We start from the raw sequence: 7,604 nt of genomic DNA, 5'->3' as shown, positions 1-7,604 counted from the left end.
TAGCAAATCCAGTGATAAGCCAGCATAAACTAATGCTTTATGCTTCATTGTTCATGAAAAGCAGCGCTGCCAGTCGTTAAAACGCGTTGATTGTGCTCAGAGAAGCTTCGCGAATCACAGGCGCGAGCTTGCCTGCTTCTGCTTCGTTTGCTCACGAGTAAAGAAGCGCGAGTATTCTCGGGCCCCTGTTGTTCACGAATGAATAGGTTCGTTTTGGTTTGTATCTACTCAGTTGCCATCTTCATCATTTTCCATCCCTGCTAGGAACTTTGACCAAAGAGAACAGACATCCAAGTCCAGTTCCAAAACTGTGTAAGGAATTTAACGGTCATTTGAAATGGCAACACAAGTGGCAACGTCGTGGCGCTGCTATCGCAAAGTTCCCACGCTGTTGTCGGTGGTGAATATAAAACTTATCTAGATATGCATACTCACTACTGACTGTAGCAATTTGCCGCATAGGTGACGCTAGTGTTGTCAACGCTAAAAAAATGAATCCTTACATAGCATTCGAGAACATTTTCTATAGGCTTGGATGTCTGTTCTCTGTGCTTCGACTATCGATGTGAAAAAGAATCCTCTTCTTATCAGAAGACAGAGTATTTGTATTTGTATTTGACCTTGAAACTTGTAATAACAGACAACAAAAATTATACAGGGTGTCTACCCGATCAGAAAGGCATAACAAAAATGTAACAAAATTATATCAACGGTTGATATATATATCAACGTTTGTTATATTTAGATATATTTGACAGAATTGATCTGAAAACCTGATATAATTATATCAGAATTATAACAAGATCAGTTATAATCAAAATAAATTCACGTTGATCATCTTTATATCAACATTATAACAAACTCAGTTATAGTTTTGAAAATGAAGTGTATGTCAAATGAATATGTTACAGGTGGTGTTTGGTGCGCAATTTCGCCGCTCTGTGGTGTACAGCCATACTCTTCACTCCCATACTAATTCGTCTTGACGTAACGTCCCCACTGGGTCAAATCCAGCTTCTCAGCTTAAGTTATTAACTGAGAGCTGCCGCTGCCAATGACCATTTTGCATGTGTGCATCGTGCAGCAGGCACGAAGATTCTCTATGCCCAAGGAAGGCAAGAAAATTTCCTTTATGCAAAGTTCCTGGACCCACCGGAAATCGAACTCTTCACACCCAGCGTGGTCTTGCTGGATACCCTACCCACGCCCTTACAGCTGTGGCTATATGGGCCAGCCACTACTCCTCACGGAGAACCAATGTTTACACTTTTGCATGGCATTCATTGAACGATTAACATTTACACAAATTTCAAAATTACTCGTACGCTCCCATTTGACGACAAACATGCCTATAGGGGTTATCTGCAGATGAGAGACTCTCTTTAAGTCTCCTCTGTTTTGATTACAACGTACTTGTATTTATGAATTTGGATTTTTCTCATGTCAGAAGGTAGATAAAGCAACCCTTTTTTGATCTACATATAACAAATTGTAAAAATGTGACATCGTGATAATTTAATGAGAATCAGAACAAAGAGAGCCTCTCTTTTGCAGATTGGACCTTTAGGCATGTTTGTCGTCAATTTTTGTCAAATACCAACATGTTTTGGTATTCCAAGGTGATTTGTAAACCAAACGTGGTTCCCATGCCGAAATTATTGCAAAATATTCGCGTAAGTGGTTGCACGAGCTGATTTTCGATCTATGTAAGTCTTAGTCACTCGTTGAGCGCCACGGATTTGGTCTATTAGGGTTACACATATATTAGTGCTAGAAAAATTAAGCGTGCTCCACTGATATTGGCTACCTTTATTCAGGACACGAGTGCTACTAGTAGTACTAGAGTATCTAGACACATCTCAAACAATTATATGCAGCTACAGAAGCGTTTAATATTAATTCCAATCTATATGATAAGTGAGGCATCAAAAGGGATTTGAAAAGGATGATTTTCATCGAAACTGTCAACATTCCTGTAATAAGTTTTAAGTGTCACAATCCTCCACTGATCATGTTTGAATGATTTCGTTTAACATCCACTTACAATTTGAGAGCGGTATTCAAATAGGATTAAAGCAATGATACAAAATCTCTACTGAAATCAAACTGATGTAATCATTTTTGCAATCGTTTACCATTAGAAACTTTGATAGAGTAGTGTGCGGTGGTTCGGCAGCAGCAAAGCCATATTCGCATAAATGGGCGAGCTGGTTTCATGCTATTATTTTATCGTGAATGTTCGTTGTAAAATAACATGACTTAAATATATGCCATACAATTAACGTTCATAATAATTCAGTAGAAATACAGCTGCTGATCATCTGCAAACATGTAGATTAGCGTGGTTCAAAAAATCGTTTTTGCTCCACACCGCTTATTCGATTTGTAACCAGAATCTATGTCTCCTCCCAAAATTTGAGCTAATTTGGTTGAAAATTGAGACTGCACAAGCCCTTCAAAGTTTATATGGGAATTACTACGGGAAAACGACGTTTTTCATTCAATCGACCGTAACATTTTCCCAACTGTCTAAGATGATTAATTGAACCCTGATACTCATAGGCAACTTTATTAGCTACAACTTTGCCGAAGACCGCTTTGAAATCGGACGGCTAATTAATTAGTTATCGATTTTCAGTGTTTGAAAACATTTATGGAAAGGGGGTGATAAAATCGGAACATTACTGTACCACTCTTTTCAATGTCTGAGAGCCATTGACTATCTTTACCACTTTAAAGAAGATACGACATTTTTTTCTGGTCTGAATCACGAGACAAAACATGCTAAAATGCAGAGCACATTCTTGAGTTACAATTGTAACTAAATTATATCCACTTTTGTTATTATATCCTAAGATGACGTAATTGCGATCAATTGTATCAAGAATACTTTTATGTGACGTCATAGTTTCCCTCGCCTGTGCGTTGGACAAACGAGTCTATTTATAGACCAGCCACCAAAACGAAGAACCACTTGATCTTAAACCTCCCCTCACTTCAAGTGCTGCAATGGCCTCATGGATAAAGGCGCCGGATTGTAGTTGAAGGCTGGCGTCCTTGGTTCGATTCCCGTCTGGGTGTGGGTTTTTTACATACTAAGTGGGGCAAGTTTTTTATACAAAAAACTTTTCGCTAAAAATAAATAACACTCTTAATAAAAATTAACCAAAAAATGAGTTAAAATTTACCCAACTCAATTTTTACCCAATATATTTATATCTAATTTATAACAACATGTGTTATAATTTTTCGATCATTCCAAGATTTATTATATCTCACGTTGTTATAAATTTGTTAAAATTGTATCAAGACCTGTTATAATTATGTTATGGCTAGAGCAATTTTTGTTATAATTTTTGTTATTTTAACACCTAACCGGCGAATTTTATAACTCATTCTGTTATGAAAATTTTTTGAAATAAATAACTCAATCGGTTATAATTTTGTTATGCCTTTCTGATCGGGTACTATCCTAAAAACCTGGAAACCGGGAATCTTCAGGAATTTTTTTATATTCCTTGAGTATTCTAGGTTTTTCCCTGCTAAAGAAAAGCAAGAAAGTACAAGGAATATCTTAACCCTAGTAGGATGTTGGGGCCAATGTGACCCAGACAGGCACGCTGAACGTACACTATTCGGAAAGCCGGCGATAGGATGCAGCAAATTCCATGTGGACACGGATGAATCTGATAGTTTGGTTCCTCTTTAAGGTTTTTTTTTAGAAATTCCGTCAGGATTTCTCTCTGGAACTCCTTCAGAAATAATTCTTGGAATGCCTTCCAGGATTTCTCACAATATTTGTTTCGTATTTTTTCACGCCATTTTTCTTGGTACTTCTTTTTAAACTCATCCCGGAGATTCTTATGTATTCCTACTGGTGTTTTTGTTCTCTCAGAGATTCTTCCATGAGAATCTTCCAGGACTCCTGAATTCCGACCAATTTCTCCTGAAAATGTTCACGAGAATCCTGCAGAATTTATATCCAAAATTTCTTTCGAACAGTTTTCCGGCGTTGCTACCAGAGTCCCTGGTGGGATTTTTCCGGAGTTCTTCATGCCTTTTCCGCTGAAAAATTTCGTGGAATTTCTTCCAGGAATTATTCCGAGATCTCCACAAGAGTTTCACTCAGAACATGTCACAGGTGTTGTCGTGGAATTTCTCCCTGGGTTTCTCTTGAAAACTTTCCGCGCTTCATTCCGGTGTTTTTTTTTTTGGAGCTTCCTCAAACGATCTCCCTGAGGTTTTTCCCACAGTTTCTACAGGAATTATTCCTAAGATTTCTAGTAAAACTCCTCCGAGATTTTCTTAACCATTTATAAGGCAGTGGCAACTATATTGCCACCTAAAATTTGTTCTGCTTGATAACAACTTATATCGAACTTCTTTTTTAGTTTACGCATATTTGGGATTACTAGCAATGCTGGGTATCTTTTTTAGGACTTTTTGTCTCAGTTATGAGTTGAAAAGTACCCCAAACGGGCAGTGGCAAGAATATTACCTACCACCTTGCCACCTAAACAATTCGAAGTGCGCCAAACGGGCAGTGGCAACTATATTGCCACCTAGATTTCTGAGAATAATTCTTTTCTAAGAATATTTATTTTTTTCAAACAAAAGTTGTTTTGTACATGCTATCATGTGTATAATCATTTATACTATATATATAGATGATTATGGCATGTATTTCTTTATTACTTGTATTTTTTTATTACTTCATTTCTTTATTTTCTTGTATTTCTTTATTGCTTTTTTCTGGTGTGTTTTTTTTTTCAAAATTCCATCACGTCTTTGAGATTCTTGGCGAAATCCTCAGCAGATTCTTGGAGAAATTCTTTCCAAAATAAGTATCATTTTTGGAGGACGCCTGGTGAGAAACTCGGTAAAGTTCTGTTTCTGTACATAACAGATTTGTTACATAGCTCCTAAGAATATTATTCATAATTCCTGGGGATATTTATAAGAACTGGTAAGATTATCCTCAGTATTCATGCCAAACTTATAAGAATATTTGATAAAATTTCCTTTGAAATTAATTAGCATGTTCTCTGAGATTAACTTGTAAATTGATGCAGAGATCCCATCTCGCATTTTTGAAGAAAGGTTCCTTATTTGAACCTTTGAAACTAAAACTATGGTTGATTTCCGACGCGACCATTGAAGATTTTCTTCGTGGTTTTTTGAGATATGCAAAGATCTCTAGAACTGTGATTTTTCTATGATCTTATCAGAAACTTTCCTACAATTCCGCCGTAAGATCGCTTTGTTCTGAATTAATTTAAAATTTTCTAAAGTCTATAAAAAATGTTAGTATCTTTCATTGAAGGTCGATACAAGCAACAATTCCTAGTAAAAAAAACTTTTGTGGGATACTTAATACTACGATGGAACCCAAATCATTTTATTTTGGTTTTATGATGGTTAAATCAGGCCTCCTATATTCTGTGTATCTAAAAGATATATTTTGAGTGATTTAATCACAAAACACTCACTAAAAGATTGTGCTACTTTTCCCCGAATGCCGTTTCCCCGAACGCGGGTTCCCCGAATGGCCCGTTTCCCCGAAAGTCACTACCCCGAATGACCCGTTTCCCCGAAAAGACTATATATTACATTCTTGTTCAAAATGATCACGTGCCACAAAATGTTAGTGTCCTAGGAACTATGTTTCAAAAAGATTTCCTGTCATAGTTAGACAGGTCGTTGGAATCAATTTGGTTCTAGAAAGAACGAGCAGCAATGGAAAGAAGGAGTCATATTACCATTCTTCATTCAGCAGTGTTTCAGCAGGTCTGAGGAGCAATAAAACTTGAAAGAACCGCCTATAAAATAAAGAAGGGTGGAATTCGGGGAAATGGGTCATTCGGGGAAACGGTATTCGGGGAATCGGCGTTTGGGGAAATGGCATTCGGGGAACCGACATCCGAGGAAAAGTAGCACAACCGGTTCCTATCATTGGCACACGCCGTAATAAATACTAAAAGTAGTTTTGGCTCGGTTTCTATATTTTTCCTGTAAAGTATGAAAACTAATCTATCATTTGACATATTGATGACATTCGTCGGTCTTCTTCGCATTTTTGTAGAAATAACTTTGCTTAGGTAGCGCGATAACTGGTACAGGCACCCTATATAGTAAATATCCCAGAAAATGAAACTGTTAAAGGAATCTCATAAGGAACTCATGGCACAGTCCCTGGTGAAGCTTCTAATGGAAACGCCAAAGAAACTCCTAGAGAATCCACGGCGGAACAGCTGGTGAATTTTTTAGAGGAACTCTCAGGAGGATTCCAAGAGAATCGTATCAAATTCCTCATTTGATTCATACCTACTTCCGCAGCAGAAATAATGTAAAGTTTCTTCAATACAATGTACAATGGATGTTGTAATTATGACTTATCTCATGAAATTTTGATTTCTGACCCACCGTGCCCAGTCGGTCGATCCCGTCCACTCCAATCCGTCGTCATCTCGTCGACTACCGGACCGGTCGACCCTCACCGCCGAGGGTTCTCGATTTGTTCCTGGCCTGGCTTGGCCGTCGCCGTCTTCTTATCAAGAGCGACCGCGTTCGCTATCAGTTATTATTACATGAACAGTCTTTTTTGATAAGAGCCTGCTAGTCATGTGTCAAGTCAACCTCTCGTGCCAACAAGCGGCAGAAGCAGCAGCAACAGCAGTACCGGGGCATGCTTGAATGACGGTTTTATGAAGCCCTGGCCTGGCCTACTTCGAGATAAGATAACAATATACAAAGTAAACTTTAGAGCCGAGGATCGGGTCGGTTCGGTCATCGTTTGGTATTCTTCCCGAAACGGAGGGAAGTTTCTTTGGAAAGGTTTTGAAATTTAAATCCTTTCTAGCTAGCGCGTCTTGAATGCATAACTGATCGGAAAGGGTAAGCAGGACTTACGGGATTGCCATCGGAATTTCCAATGACTAAAGCTGTCTCGTCCTCTGTGAAATACAAAACAGGCATTGCGCAGTTATTTGGAGCTGGAAAGTGAGATGTTTTGTAGAAACCTATGCTGCCTTAGTAAATTTATTTCAAAGAGCCTGTTATTCTCATTGTTGCATGAGAAACGCTTAGCCTGCATCGATGGAAACGGTCCTTTCGGGTCATGACTGATAGATAGTAGGGTAGAAGCTTCAGTTTTGGCCAGTCCGGAGTTTTGGCCATAGTGCGGTTTTGAGCCTGTTGCGATCTACATCGGCGTAAATTTATTTTTTACTAGTAGATCCTAATACAATATGATGATTACAGCTGTGAAAACCACACATTTTGATAAAAAACTGGTAGAAAAATATATATTTCCTTAAAAAATCTGCTCCCATATATCTATTTTGACCATGGTGCTTCTAATTTGGTCACTCCCATAAGAAAAACACGTGATTGGCCAAAATAGAAACCAAACTCAAGAATATGGCCAAAACTGCGGCAGAGCTTCTTTTGGCCAGTGCCACTTTTAATACAAAAATCAAGTATTGGCATGATTTCTGCATTTTTCCTTCAAAATATAGATTGAAACCTTTCTTTTGACGCATTGGTTGTTTTCATAGGCTTATTGGTTATTTTTATAAAAATGATTTTCCTTAGACTGGCCAAAA

Source organism: Aedes albopictus, chromosome 3 (assembly GCF_035046485.1).
Source record: "Aedes albopictus strain Foshan chromosome 3, AalbF5, whole genome shotgun sequence".
Classification (NCBI taxonomy): Eukaryota; Metazoa; Arthropoda; class Insecta; order Diptera; family Culicidae; genus Aedes; species Aedes albopictus.
This window is presented reverse-complemented; position numbering follows the sequence as displayed.